At 44.7% G+C, this 15309-nt stretch overlaps 1 protein-coding gene and 1 long non-coding RNA gene across 3 annotated transcripts in view; both read left to right on the top strand.

The window, feature by feature from the left end:
• Positions 1-233: 233 nt before the first annotated feature.
• LOC118626056 lies at positions 234-1025 on the top strand. Its single transcript, XR_004958854.1, has 3 exons — positions 234-552; positions 663-743; positions 910-1025. It is a non-coding gene; the product is annotated as an uncharacterized LOC118626056 (long non-coding RNA).
• A 23-nt stretch (positions 1026-1048) lies between these two features.
• Positions 1049-15309, top strand: part of TESK2 (testis associated actin remodelling kinase 2) — a 139896-nt gene continuing 125635 nt past the window's right edge. Inside the window, exons 1-6 of one of the 2 annotated variants that reach the window (XM_036255287.1) lie at positions 1049-1095; positions 1311-1378; positions 1680-1746; positions 1941-2120; positions 2422-2540; positions 2802-2916. The gene's annotated coding sequence lies outside the window, so the exon portion shown is untranslated. Of the gene's footprint in view, positions 1096-1310; positions 1379-1679; positions 1747-1940; positions 2121-2421; positions 2541-2801; positions 2917-8485; positions 8787-15309 lie in introns of those variants that run through there. The other variant, XM_036255288.1, reaches the window with a different exon arrangement.

Consider the following 15309-nt stretch of genomic DNA (forward strand, 5'->3'; position numbering starts at 1 on the left):
CTCTCTCTCTTTCTCTCTCTCTCTCTCTCTCTCTCTCTCCCCCACCAGGACATTTTCCCATTTTTTTGTTCAGACAGAGTGGGAGGGAGAGAGAGGAAGAGAGAGAGAGAGAGAGAGACATTGACGTGAAAGGGACACATTGAGTGGCTGCCTCCTGCACGACCCAACCAGGGCCAGGGACAAACTGCAACCGAGGTACAGGTACGTTCCCTTAGCGGAACCCGAACCCGGGCCTCTCTGGACTGCAGGCTGACTCTAACCGCTGAGCAAAATCGACCAGGGCCAACTATATCCTTTCTTGAACAAACATCTGTGTCCTCTTAATCCGCGCCTCCCTCTCCCCCAAGTCTTGCACTTGTTCCTTATTTACTCAGCAGGAGACCTGACTGGGACTTGGATTTCTCCTCATCACTTGCTTCCCCAATCAAGAGCCCAAGTTCAACAGCCTTGGGCTCTAGAGACTCCTATTGTCCCAGAGAGACTGAATTGGGTTGAGGCCCATAGCACATCTTCTCTCTGGGATAAGGTACTATTCTTAGATCCCAGGCTCAGGTGAGGCTTGGAATCCTACGTGTGTATGTGTGGTGTTTGTGTGCGACAAGGATACCAGGTGTTGGGGAAGTCCCTTACACAGTAGCTCATGTGGTTTTCTGCCTGGGTAGGTGACTGAGGCATTAAGGCAAGCTGTGCAGGCCTGTTGGAAGAGTAAGAGCAGCAGAAGTACCAAATCTGTTCCCTGGAAGGTATCTGGCCAGTTCTTTTCTTCATACACAGGACCTCATATGTGTGCAGACAATTTTGTTGCACACTTGTTGTTGAGTTTGTGTCTTGATTCACAAGTGGAGTCTCTAGGCTCATGTGTGAAGCTCTGAGAGGGGTTGACCCCCAAACCCCCAACTTGTCTTATAGCATCACTCAGGTTGCTGCAGAGGGGCCCAGAGCTGAAGGTTCTTGTCCTAGAGCAACACCTGGATGGGCTGAGAAGGGAACTACAGGGCCTTGGAAGCAGGTGCAGGAGCAGACCCAAACCCAGATACAAATAGTGCCACAAAAGTGCAGTGCTACCAGTGGCCTTCACCAAGAGCTGCAGAATGAGTAAGTGATGGGCAAGACCTCTCCTTTAGGCCTTTGAACTCCAGGTACTCTGGTAGCCTCCTCTTGGCTTCTTGATTGGCTATTTATTTATTTATTAATTTCTGCCCTCCCAACCTCTCTCTCACCCCTTCCTTTCCCCACCCACTCCTGTCAGTCCCCTTTCTCTCCAAGGCCTTGATTGGCTTTTTAGAATGACAATGCTGTCCACCCTGCAGGAGGCAACTGCTGTGAGAGGAGTCAGAAGTTTTGAGGGAGGAACTGAAGTTGCTGCAGGACCAGCTGAGTAAGTAAAAGACTGAGGGGAGGCTATGGGTCCACCTGTCCCCTTTTCTGGAAAGCCTTTTTGTTCTCTCTGCCAGTAAGTGGCCATAGCTCTATCAGCTTGAGCTACTCAGTAGTCTGGCCAAGTATTTTGTCTTGCCTCCAAAGGTGTGAGTCTACTCTCCCGATTCAGCTTGGAAGTTTCCTATCAGCTAGACCAGAATGCTTCTATCTCAGTTTTCAGCACCGGACTGGGCATAAGGCAGGGAGGAGGAAGGAAAGAAGTTGGAGAACAGCCTTCTTACATTTTCTCTCATCTGCAGCCCAGCATCAGGAACTGATGCTGAAACAGATGACTGAGGGGTGGCAAGCTCAGGTCACAGCTGGAAGGTAGGACCAGGATTGGATCTATCCCTTCATATCTCCTTATTTAGGCCCCTTCCTTTCCCTGTCTTCAGGCAGGCTGGATACTTTCTCTCTTCCCCATCTCTTTCTCTTCCCTGTGATGACTCCACCTCCCTTCAGATCTCTTCTTCCCAAGCCCTCTGCTCCAGGCCATGAGAAACTGTTCTTTCCCATTTGAGGGTTTCAGGTGTGCTGAAGAGGCCAATTATGAGGAGGGGGTATCTCCTGGAGAGGGAGAAGTTTGGTTTTACTTGGGACCATAATCTGGAAGATGTCGGAGCGGCTACAGAGCGGCAGGAGGGCAAGGAGGCTACCAGGACAGAGGTCCAAGATGCCCGGTGGGAGCATGATCTCCTCAGGTTAGGGGGTGTGGGTGCCTGTGACAGTGAAAGGGATTTGTCTTACAGAAGCCAGGCATTGGGGGCCAAAGTACAGCTATCCTATATTTTACATGGACTGATAGGAGCAGTATGAACATCTGGGTCGCAGCCCATAAGGGCATTACTGGGCATTACTTGATATGGAGTCACTGAGGTATCTGTGTATGTTTGGAGGGTAAATGGGGAGTTCTGGCCTCAGGAAGGAGGACAGTTCTGTGTTGGAAGGGTACCCTTGACCCACCATCACCATTTCTGCCTCTGATTTTGTTTCTCTTTCTAGGACTTTCATTCATGTTCTCCAATCTAAGCTACCCCTGGCCATCACCTTCACCATGTTTTTTTCTTCATCAGCTCTGAAGTCAGTTGTCAGGACAGTAACAGTAACTGGGAACTTTTAAGGTAGCTATGGAAGGGTAAGGGCAGGGATCTAGTTCTGGGGTAGGTTGAATCTGAATGGTGCTCGAATGCCACCTGCTTAATTGTTTGGCACTAGATAGAATGGAGTCTCTGCGTTTTTCTTTGTGAATCCATCAACCTCTGTTGCTACTTATCCCAAGTCAGGCCTGTATATCCTTCCCCATTAGGTAGGCCCAGGGCCTAGTTCCGTATATCACAGTGTTGGCTGATGGTTTGTTCTGTCTTTCCTTTCTCTCCTTTTAGATCTCCAGAAGAACACCCTTTCTAACCTGGAACCCATCCGCTTTCAGCTCCAGGTCTAGAGCTTTGAGCAAAAGGACCTGTCCTTTAATGGCCCCAAGATACTTCTGAATGACCTGTAAGGACTTGTTTTTTTTTTTGGTGGTACATGCCCCTAGTGGGAACCGAACCCGGGACTCTCTGGTCCACAGGCTGACGCTCAACCACTGAGCCAAACTGGCCAGGGCTGAATGACCTGTAAGGACTTGTAAGAGTAGTAGGATAAAGTCTTCTTTGCTCCCTTTCCCCTCCAAGGACCTGTTTTTGGGCTCCCTGCATCTATCCTCTTGATCTAGCTGGTATCTGACCTCCCTACTGAGGCTTGTCACTGCCTGCCCACCTGCCCACCAACTGCAGTAAAATGGTTTAACCCTCCCTGATGTGTTTTTTGTGAATCAGCACCCTACATCGGATAGACTGAACTGTACCTTTTCTTCCTTCTATAACATGACTGCTTTCTGCCACCTCTCTCTCTCTGAAATCCAGTTTCATAGACATTTATATTTGTACCTTCTGAGTTTAGATCCTGTGCTCAGTGGAACTTGGAGGAAGGTGGAGGAGCTCCCATTCTGGCAGGTAGAATAAGGTGGGACAGTGCTCTCAGGCAGTATTAATGTAGGGATGCAGAGGAGGGCGAAACATTCTGGTGGGCTCTTATCTCCATCTTCTGCTCTTGAGGCTCACTCCAGCCCTTTCACACCTGCTCATCCTTAGCAGCCCAGCCTATACTTCTGTAGCAGTCTGCTCTCTTCTTTCAGTCTTTCTACCTCTAATCCAGTGGATTTCAGATTTAAGAAATAATAATTTATGTATTTTATTTATTAAAAAGTATTTTTCGCCCTGGCCGGTTTGGCTCAGCGGTTAGAGCGTCGGCCTGCGGTCCGGAGAGACCCGGGTTCGGTTCCCGCTAAGGGCACCTACTTCAGTTGCAGTTTGTCCCCGGCCCTGGTTGGTCGTGCGGGTGGCAGCCACTCGATGTGTCCCTTCACGTCGATGTTTCTCACTCTCTCTCCCTTCCTCTCTCTCCCTCCCACTCTATCTGTACAAAAAAAAAAAAAAAAAAGTATTTTTCTTTATTGATTTTAGAGAGAGAGGAAGGGAGAGGGAGAGAGAGATAGAAACATCTATGAAAGAGAACATCGATTGGCCGCCTCTTGCATGTCCCCCACTGGGGATTTGACCCACAACCTGGGTGTGTGCCCTGACTGGGAACCGAACTGGCGACTTCTTGGTGCATGGGTTGACACTCAGCCACTGAGCCATATTGGCCAGGCGCAGATTTTGTTTTTTACTGTGACCTCCGGTAAGAAACAGTTTATATTATAGCTTAGTAAATACAAATGTATATATTTATTAACTGAAATACATTTAATGATTCAGTGCTTATGCTTACTAAGAGTGATGCACTCGGAGATTTCCTATTTTATAAATATATTATAATATATATATATATTTTTAATCCTCACCTGAGGATATTTTTCTATTTATCTTCAGAAAGAGTGGGAGGGAGGAAGAGAGGGGGAGAGAGAGAAAGAAACATTAATATGAGAGGGACACATCAACTGGTTGCCTCCCACACAACCCCCACCAGGGCCAGGGATGAACTACAACCGAGGTACATGCCCTTGACCAGAATCAAACCTGCGACTCTTTGGTCCTCGGGTGGACACTCTAATCGCTGAGGCAAACCAGCCAGGGCCTTATTATATTTTTTAAAATGCTGTGTGGCTATTGGTTTTGATCCTTCCACCTCTTGGTTGCTCTCTGGAAAATATATCTTCCTAAGTAGACTAAAGGAAACATTATTTTCTCCTTACCTGGATTTTGCATTCTAGACAGTGCAGTCCAGGATTTCCTTAGTAGCAACAGCATCTCACTGAGGTCTCATGAGATCTCTTCCACTGCTAAATATAGCCAAAAGATAATGCCATTCATGCACCAAGTGGATATTTATTGAACATAATACATAATAGTTCTGGTATATATTTACCCTGAGCTAAGATGTACAGTGGGTTCATGTAAAGGTCTTACCTTTTAGCTTAGTACAGTCGGGAAGAGGAGACAATTATCTGAAATAAAAGCATCATAAAAGGCTGATGGGCAAGGCCCTGGCAGGTTTTGCTCAGTGGTTAGAGCGTCGGCCTGCAGTCCAGAGAGACCTGGGTTTGGTTCCCGCTAAGGGCATGTATCTCGGTTGCAGTTTGTCCCTGGCCCTGGTTGGGTCGTACAGGTGGCAGCTGCTCAATGTGTACCTTTCACGTCGATGTTTCTCTCTCTTCCTCTCTCTCCCTCCCACTCTATCTGAACAACAACAAAAAACGGATGATGGCAGGAACTACTTCCTTTATGGGGTGCATTCAGTGCCCTGGCATAACTAGCAGATATGTCATGAAGAGTGGCCTTTTGACACTTGAATAAGGCAGTCCTTGGTTTTTACCCCTCAGCATCTGGGAGACTGCTGAGAGTGGAATGTAGAGATCAGGCCTGGGTCAAACAGAACCTGTTCAAAAAAACAAAACAAAAAAATGTCCCATCGCCCAGGCCGTTGCTCAATGGTTAGAGCATCAGCCCGCAGACCGGGGAGTCCCGGGTTCCAGGCCCGCTAAGGGCATGTAACTCGGTTGCAGTTTGTCCCCTGCCCTTGTTGGGGTTGTGCAGGGACAATCGATGTGTCTCACGTCGATGCTTCTCTCTCTTCCTTTCTTCCTCCCGCTGTATCTGAAGATAAATGCAAAAATATCCTCAGGTGAGGATAAAAAATTTTTTAAAAGTCCCATCAAGGCTCATCTTCCTGATGAGCCATTTGTAAGGAACCCCTGGTTTTTATCCTCACCCGAGGACATTTTTCCATTTTTTTGTTCAGATAGAATGGGAGGGAGAGAGAGGAAGAGAGAGAGAGAGAGAAACATCGATGTGAAAGAGACACATCGAGTGGCTACCACCCTCACTACCAACCAGGGCTGGGGACAAACTGCAACCGAGGTACGTGCCCTTAGCGGGAACCCAACCTGGGTGTCTCTGGATTGCAGGCCGACGCTCTAACCGCTGACGTTGGGCCAAACCAGCCAGGGTGAACCCCTGGTTTTTAAATCTTTTACTGGTCAGGTGGTACATCTGGTATGATGGCATTATTTAGTTAATTCTACTTGCTACCTGTGCTCTACTTATTTATCAGCTACCTTGTATCAGGCTCTGGGAGACAGGTTTGCAAGGGTGCCAGATCTCTAGCAGCAGAAACATTTAATAGCATTGTGAAACAATGGTATTTGAACTGTCACCAGGGGGCAGTACATGCCTTATTTCCAGAAGAAGAATACAGAAATGACTTTGGGCTGTATCCTAGGGGACTGGCCTAGGGTGCTCTCTTCTCCCTTAAGAGATCCTGTGAACTAATAATTAGTCTTCTAAAATCTGTCCTGTTAAGGCTTCTCTTCTTTTATACACAGCATAAAAGAAGAAAAGACAGCCCTGGCTGGTTTGGCTCGGCGGTTCGGCCTGTGATCCAGAGAGACCTGGGTTTGGTTCCCACTAAGGGCGCACACCTCGGTTGCAGTTTGTCCCTGGCCTTGGTTGGTCGTGCGAGTGGCGGCCACACAATGTGTCCCTTTCACGTCGATGTTTTTCTCTCTCTCTTCCTCTTTCTCCCTTCCACTGTATCTGAACAAAAAATGGGGGGGGGGGGAATGTCCTCGGGTGAGGATAAAAAAAAAAGACAAATTTGGCATTGAAGCCCAACCTGCATTTAACCTCTTTTTTTTTAAATTTGTTTTTTATTGATTTTTAGAGAGGAAGGGGGAGAGAGAGAGAGAGAAACATTGATGAGAAAGAACATCAATTAGCCGCCTCCTGCATGCCCCCCACTGGGGATTTGGCCCACAACCTGGGCATGTACTCTGACTGGGAATGGAACCAGTGACCTCTTGATACATGGGTTGATGCTCAACCACTGAGCCACATCAGCCAGGCTAACCTCTTACCTTTCCATTCATTCTTATCTTCTACCATACATCTTCTAAAAACTTTATTGTTACCAGGAATACACACAACCTATACTCCTAACTACAGTAGTTATCCATGGGGAATATGTTCCAAGACACCAAGTGGATGCCTAAAACCATGGAGACTACCAAACCCTATATATACTATATATTTTTTCTATACATATATACCTATAATAAAGTTTAATTTATAAATTAGGCACATTAAGAGATTAACAACTAATAAAATAGAACAATTATGATAATATATTATAATTAAAGTTATGTGAATGGTCTTTCAAGATATCTTATTGTACTGTACTCACCCATTTTGTGATGTGAGATAGTAAAATGTCTATATGAAGAGATGAAATGAGGTGAATTAGACATTATTAAGGGTTACTTGAACACAATCATTGATACTATGACAGTTGATCTGATCATCTAGATGGCTACCAAGTGACTAGCCAGCAGGTAGGTATCATAAGCAGCATGGAAATGCAGGACAAAGGGATGATTCACATCCCAGGTGGGATGTAATGAGACTACAGGAGATTTCATCACACTATTCAGAATGGCTGCGATTTAAAATTATGAATTGTTTATTTCTGGAATTTTTCATTTAATATTTTCAGACCACAGTTGACCACAGGTAACTGAAACAACATAAAGTGAAACCAGGGATACTATATTCAAATTCCACTCATCTGTCAAGACCCTTAACAGCAGGTCTAAGAGACAAGTTTAAATATGTAGGAAAGGGGATCTCTAAACCCAGGGAATGCTGGTGCAGGAAGGCCCATTTCCCACTGTTCCTTTGCCTGCTCTTGCCCTGGAAGCCCTAGTCCTGTTCCAATCTGCTCAGGCATTAAGATTACGAGTGCCCAAGGTCCAGGCATATGGAAAGCATGAAGAAATGTGTGCTGTTGAACAGCTAAATATAATTTTATTATCTACCCAGCTCTTTGAAAGTCTTCTGTTTTCAAGCCGACTCAAGTTTTACCTCCTCCACGAAGCCTTCATCAGAATTAATCTCTTAGCTTATATTAATTTGTCCCTCAGCGTTTTGTTTAATCCTACCCACTGCCGTTACTATTTCAAGTCGTTAACACAGTAATTGTTTATGTAACAGTTTCCCCCACACTATACTGAAATCCGGAAGAACTCTGTGTTCACATGACTTACTTAAACAGTCTTACTCAGCTATACCTTCACCAACCCAAAAGCCCCGCCAGTCGAATCCTTTTTCTTTTGGGTTTGTCAATTACCATTCGCTTATATGTTTGGAATTTTGATTGGTCCATTTTGTGTTTACTGTCCCTCCTCCTGCGAGGCTCCGGGGCTGGGGATTCCACCAGGTGTATTCCCTCCGCCTAGGTTCCTCTTTTGCAGCACACGGCCTCTTGTGTTTTTACCTCCACTCCCTTCCTATTGGTTCCCTTCGTCCTCCAGAGTTGGCGCCTAGGTCTGTTAATTGGCTTTTATGGACGTCCATTGTGCCCACCCTCATACCACGTGGCATTCCTGACCCTAATTGGGCAGTTTCACCAGGTCGTTGATTAAGGATTGGCTATTGATTGGCTGCTATGAGGGAGGGCTTGAGGAGAAGGGCGTGGCCTGTTGAAGCCCCGCCCCCAACCCGGACCGGCTGGGTAGTTGTTTCAGTCGCAGGCGGTTGGGGAGTCCAGCAGGTCTTCCATCTGCCTTTTCTGGCTCGCAGGCCGGATCGTCTGGCCCAGCCAACAGGCTTGGGGAGCGGCCCTGACTGCGGGGCCATGGCAGTAGACTCTTCGTCCTCCGCCGCTGCTAGCTCCGCGGAATCGCCGGCTTCTGCGCGAGGGACCCCCACCGCCTCTGCAGGCTAAGAGCCGCTGCCGCCTCCGAGTTGTGAGGGCTACTATGCTCCCTCTTTGCTGCCGCTTCCCCCTCCCGCTCGCGCAGGCACCCCTCTGGCTGCTCAGTCCCGCCTCAGGTAACGCCAAGAGAGCGCGTGGGGCTCAGGTCCGGGGCACCTCGGCCCGCGCGCGGCTGATACACCGCTTCGGCTCCGGAGCATTGGCGCTTGCGTCTCTTGACACCCACAGGACCTCCTCGCTTCCCAGAGGTGCTCCTCTTAGCCGTTGGGGACACTCCTCAACCCCTTCGCCTTCCCGTTTCACTTCCCTCGAGGTCCCGGGACAACCCCCACCCAACCCCCTCACCCCCGCAACCTCGGAGGCCTGGAACCCATTAGAAATTCCTTCATATCATGGACCTGTTCCCTGACTCCTCTCAGGGACTTTCCTCACTTCAGAGACTCAGGAATCCTTCATTTCCTCAGAGAATTCTTTGAGACCTCCAACTCCACACGGAGAGCCTCCTCCTGTCAGTTACAGCCTCTTTCCTCAAAAATGTGCTCTCCTTCAAACATACTCTTCCCTCGAAAACATCCACTTCTACCCTCGAAAGATAGATACTTCCCTCCCCCTCAGACACTACTGCCTCCCTCACTTTTCTCCCCTGTCATCCCTCTTCTCCGCATCCCTCCTTTTCCCTCGTCTGCCTTTTCCCTTTCACTTTGAAAACTGGACTAAGCCAGTATTCAGATTTAGCTAGAAATGAAACTCGGGTTTGTCTGATTTTAAAACCTTTCCACTTATACCTCTGATAAAACTATGTTGAAAAGTTTGGGCTTTATTCTATAGGTATGGGGAGCCATTGCAGGTTTTGTAAGCAGGACTTTGGTATGATTATCTCTGATGAAAATGTGGAGGAAGGATTGAAAGTGAAGACAGGGTGGAGGCAGAAAGCCTAGGTAGATAGGAGACTAGTGTGCTAATCCAGGTCAGAAGGAATAAACTGGAATAATGGTAGGAAAATTAGGAGAATGGCATGCAATTCTATGAGGTTTCAAAACAGCTGACAATTAGCTGGAGGTTTCTGACTTGGCTGATGGGGTGGATGGGTAGTGTTAATTGAAGTGGGGGAACATAAACAATTTTTAATTTTTTTTTTAACCCTCACCCAAGGACATTTCTGCATTTATCTTCATATAGAGTAGGAGGAAGAGGAAAGGAGAGGGGGAGGAAGAGAGAGAGAAACAACGACGTGAGAGAGACATGAGTGGTTGCCACCCACACGACCCTAACCTGGGGCCAGGGACAAACTGAAACTGAGGTACATGCCCTTAGTGGGAACTGAACCTGGGACTCTGGTCTGCGGGCTGATGCTCTAACTGCTGAGCCAAACTGTCCAGGGCGGAACATAAACAATTTTGAGGGAAGGTAATGAATTTGGTTTTGGACAAATTCAGTTTGAGGTGTTTCTCAGATATTACTACTGTGGGTAGCTGGAAATTTTGTTCTGAAAATTGGGAGAAAGGTTAGAATTGAATATGTAAATTTGAGGGATCGGCAGAGAACATATGAATGATATTTGAAGCCTTAGTATGGATGGTAATACTGAAAGAAGAGAAGAAAAGGGTTGGAGACCACAAGGAACACTATTGTTTGAAGGGTAATAGACACCGAAAAAGAAAGTTTAAATGAATGGGACAAGAACTAGAACAGAATGGCATTATAATAGAAGCCAAAGGAAGAAAGAATTTAAGAAGAGCACGGGTAACCATCACTGTCAGGTGCTCCAGAAGTCAAGTAGAATGAGAATTAGGAAGAAACCACTGAATTTTGCAGTTAGGAGATTACTTGTTTCCTTTGAAAGACACTTTATTTATTTATTTTTATCCTCACCCAAGGACATTTTTCCATTTTTTGTTCAGGTAGAGTGGGAGGGAGAGAGAGGAACAGAGAGAGAGAGAGAGAGAGAAACATCGATGTGAAAGGGACACATCGAGTGGCTGCCACCCGCACAACCGACCAGGGCCGGGGACAAACTGCAACCGAGGTACGCGCCCTTAGCGGGAACCGAACCCGGGTCTCTCAGGACCGCAGGCCGATGCTCTAACTGCTGAGCCAAACCGGCCAGGGCTGAAAGACACTTTAGATAGCATAATAATAGCAATAAAAGTAGTCAGATCATGGTAGATTGAGGAGGAAATGGGAGGCAGCCAGTAAAAATACAACAAGTGTGGTTGTGAAGGGGAGCTGATGGTAGTGAAACATCTTTATTGAGACTATGTTATATACTAGCTACCATAAAGATGCTTTATAGATCACAACAACCTTATGACTTAGGAATCAGTGCCCATCTTACAGTTGGGAAGACCACAGGCAAGATTTTGAACAAGGTCTGTCTAGCTCTGAAACCTGTTTTCTTTCCACTATGGCACATGTGTATTTTTCTTTTTAGCTTGGGTGAAAGAGCTTTGTAAGTTTATGGGAAATTTACCGAGGAAATATGTTGGGCATTTCATTCTTTGACACCCAAAGGATAGAAGTCATGGTGGAAAATGATGTGATAGAAAGGAAAGAAGGTGAGGGAATTTGACAGATGGTCTTATTTTCTTGATGTGATCAGTTATCTATGAAGTCAATTTTCTCTGGGGACAGAATGAACTATGGTGAGTTTATGATTTGAGTATTTGATCAATGTAAAATGAAAGAGAAATGGATTAAGTTGTTAAAACAAAAAGATTGCTGACCACATTTTGGGCCCAGTTAAAATTAGAAATAATATATTTGTAATAGGGCTCAGTAGCATGGATTTTACACTTTATTCAGCAGCCTAAGAGCAGTAGGGCAAAAAAAGATGGTTGAGTTAATCCAGAATTAGAATTTACAAGGAAAAAAAAAAAAAGTAGAGTAACTTGACACTAACAGTAGTGTGGGAGATATGATGGACCCTGAGGTTCCAAGCTGGGATTATAAGAAGTTAAAACCTTCAGAGGGGCTGGTGTATTTAGAGAATAAGAACACAAACAGAAATGTGGTTGAAGACAAGGTTTTCTATGAGATACAGAATGGGAAAGCTGAGAGTTCAGTATTTCAAAGTAAAAACAAAAACAGGGTGTAACTGCCCTGGCCAGTTTGACTCAGCGGTTAGAGCGTCGGACTGCGGTCCGGAGAGACCCGGGTTCGGTTCCCGCTAAGGGCACGTACTTCAGTTGCAGTTTGTCCCCGGCCCTAGTTGGTCGTGCGGGTGGCAGCCACTCGATGTGTCCCTTCACGTCGATGTTTCTCACTCTCTCTCCCTTCCTCTCTCTCCCTCCCACTCTACCTGTACAAAAAATGGAAAAATATCCTCGGGTGAGGATAAAAAAAACAAAAAAAAAACAAAACAGGGTGTAACTGTCTCAGTGCTGTTGAAGGGGAATGGAAGTATAGTTTATTGAAGTAGTGGGAGGTTAAAGGTATGTTGAATATGCCATCATTATGAATGTCATAGTTACCCAATATGATAGCAGGAAATGGAACAGAGAAGATAATGGGTCTTATAGGTGGGGCTGCTCAGAATTGAGGGATTCGGAATAGAGTTGGAGGTTCTTTGGCACTTGTTAGAAAGTAGTATTAGGTGGTACAGATGTTTGTATGTGAATTAATGTCAAGATTCTCAGATGCTTGGTGCCCTGGATTTAGGATGTATTATTCTTTTATACAGATGTATATTTGGGATGGTCTCAAACACATATCCTTTGTGATCTGGCATATGATGGGCCTGCTTAATTCTGTTTAAAAGTATGTTTTGTTAGGCTAGGCTAGGGACTCACACCCAAGGATCCTCAATAACATTTTGTATTTATGTTAATTGTAAACAGAAAATTATATACTTACATGTACTAATTTCCTGTCTTATTTAGAGTAGAAAGCTGACTTGCTTTAATGCTTTTTCCTTATGTGAAAGTGTTTATAGATATGTTCTTAGTGTCATACATTTCATGAAAGTGTTTATAGACACATTCTTAGTGTCGTACACTGTATTGTTCTGCCACATGAATGTTGTGTTGGAATTTGAAACTTCTGCTAAGGGCTTTTATGAGAATTTTGTCTCCTTTCAGTAAATAAAGCCCAATCATTACATTGTATAGTGTGGGTGATAGTGAATGTTTTGGACCAACAATAAGTAAGTATTATACTCTTTTCCAAGTCATCATATGCAGATGACTTTAGTGTGTCTCACTAGTGTTATTTTTGCTGAGCATTCAGAGGGAGTGGTTGTTTCAGAAAAAAAGCCTACTTGTGATAATTTCCAAGTCTTCCATTCCTGAAAATTTCAGAAAGGCAGAGTCATACAAGGAAAAGAAATGGAAATCCTAACTATAATCAACACCTGTTAGCTATATGATTGCAGGCAAATTTCTTATCCTCTGTGAGCTTTTTTTTTTTTTTTTTAAATCCTCACCCGAGGACTTTTTTTTTCCCATTTTTTGTTCAGATAGAGTAGGAGGGAGAGAGAGGAAGAGAGAGAGAAACATTGACGTGAAAGGGACACATTGAGTGGCTGCTACCCGCATTACCAACCCAGGCCAGGGACTAACTGCAACTGAGGTACGTGCCCTTAGCGGGAACCGAACCCGGGTCTCTCTGGACCGCAGGCTGACGCTCTAACCACTGAGCAAAACCGGCCAGGGCATATGAAGAATGATTTTTTGTGTGTGTGTGTGGTACGTGCCCCTAGCAGGAACTGAACCCGGGACTCTCTGGTCCGCAGGCCAATGCTCAACCGCTGAGCCAAACTGGCCAGGGCCTCTGTGAGCTTTATTTATTCTATTTTTTATTTGTATTTTTGTTAATCCTTACTGGAGGATATTTTTCCATTGATTTTTTATTTTTATTTTTCTTTCAATTTTTATTGATTTATTTTTGTTACAGATGTTTCTTCTTTTTACCCCCTACATACCCTCCTCCCCATCCTGCCCTCCCTACCATTGATCTTTTTTTTTTTTTTTTGTGGTATGTGCCCCTAGCAGGAACCGAACCCAGGACTCTGGTCCACAGGCCAACACTCAACTGCTGAGCCAAACTGGCCAGGGCTCATCCATCTTTTTAGACAGAGGAAGGGAGGGTGGGGAGAGAAACACATGGACTGGTTGCCTCCCTGACTGAGGCCAGGTATCAAGCTGTGACCCTTTAGTCCTCAGGCCAGTGCTCTAACCGCTGAGCCAGACCAGCCAGGGCTAGATTTGTTTTTGTTTGTAATTAATCTTTGACTAGGTAGCACATTCAAATGGTTAAATAAATATTTTCATATTTATATTTTATGTAAAAAGTGAAAGTGCCCCCATCTACCTAGTTCCATGGCCATTCCCAACCATTTTTACTAATGTCTTTATATTCTTTTAGACTTTCTTTAGGCAAATGCTTGCATATTATGTTTTTTGTTTTTTTTTTCCACTTTTCATGCAAAAGTTAACCCATGGTTCACCACTCTTCTTGCACCTTCTCCCTCCCTCATCCCCATACTGCCCTTTTTTTTTTCATCCTCACCCAAGGACATTTTTGCATTTATCTTTAGATAGAGCTGGATGTAGAGAGGGAGGAAGAGAGAGAAAAAAATTGATATGAGAGAGAGACATCGATTGGTTGCCATCCACACAACCCCAAGCGGGGCTGGGGACAAACTGTAACTGAGGCACATGCCCTTAGTGAGAACTGAACCTGGGTCTCTCTGGTCTGTGGGCTAATGCTCTAACCGCTGAGCAAAACCAGCCAGGGCCATAATGCTTTTTCACATAATATATCTTAGAAACCTTTCCAGATCAGTATATAGAGAGCTTCTGCTTTTTTAAAAAAAACACCTGCATAATATTCCGTTTAATGGATGTATCATAATTTAACTATTTCCTTATTGTTGGACATTTGTGTTACTTCCAGTCTTTTGATATTATCAGCAACTTTATAATGAAGACCCTTGAACAGATGTTGATTTACATGTGTGCAATGATATTTGTGGGATAAATTTGCAGAAAGTGGGGTTTCTAGGTCAAAGTATCTATCTATCTATCTATCTATGAGAAATATTGCCACATTGTTTTCCTTAGTGATTGTTCCAATATACATTCAGAGGGATGTATATTGGATGCCTGCTCTCTCAAAAACATTAGCTGTATCACAGCTAATACTTATATGGTACTTACTATGTGCCAGATACTATTCTAAGTGATTTATATACGTAACCTCACTTAATCTTAATAACATCCCTTTGAGATAAGTACTATTATAATCTCCATTTTTCAGATGAATAATTGAGGAATGGGGAATTTAAGTGACTTGTCCAAATCACACAGCTAATGTGGCAGAAATGAAAATAAAGCATTTAATTTGTTGTTGTTGTTGTTGGTACATGCCCTTAGTGGGAACCAAACCCAGGACTCTCTGGTCTGCAGGCCAACGCTCCAACCGCTGAGCCACACCGGCCAGGGCTAAGCACTTAATTTTAATTTCAGGATCAGTGTTGTTAATATTATGCTTTGCTGTTATCAAACTTGAAGTTTTGCCAATCTGATGGAGAAAAATGATACCTCAGAATAGTTTTTAAAAATTATGTTAAGGTTAACCATCTTTTTATATTGATTGAGTCACTCATTTTTCTTTTCTGTAAACTATGTTTACATTTTTTAC

This window comes from Molossus molossus, unplaced genomic scaffold, assembly GCF_014108415.1.
Source record: "Molossus molossus isolate mMolMol1 unplaced genomic scaffold, mMolMol1.p scaffold_m16_p_12, whole genome shotgun sequence".
Classification (NCBI taxonomy): domain Eukaryota; kingdom Metazoa; phylum Chordata; class Mammalia; order Chiroptera; family Molossidae; genus Molossus; species Molossus molossus.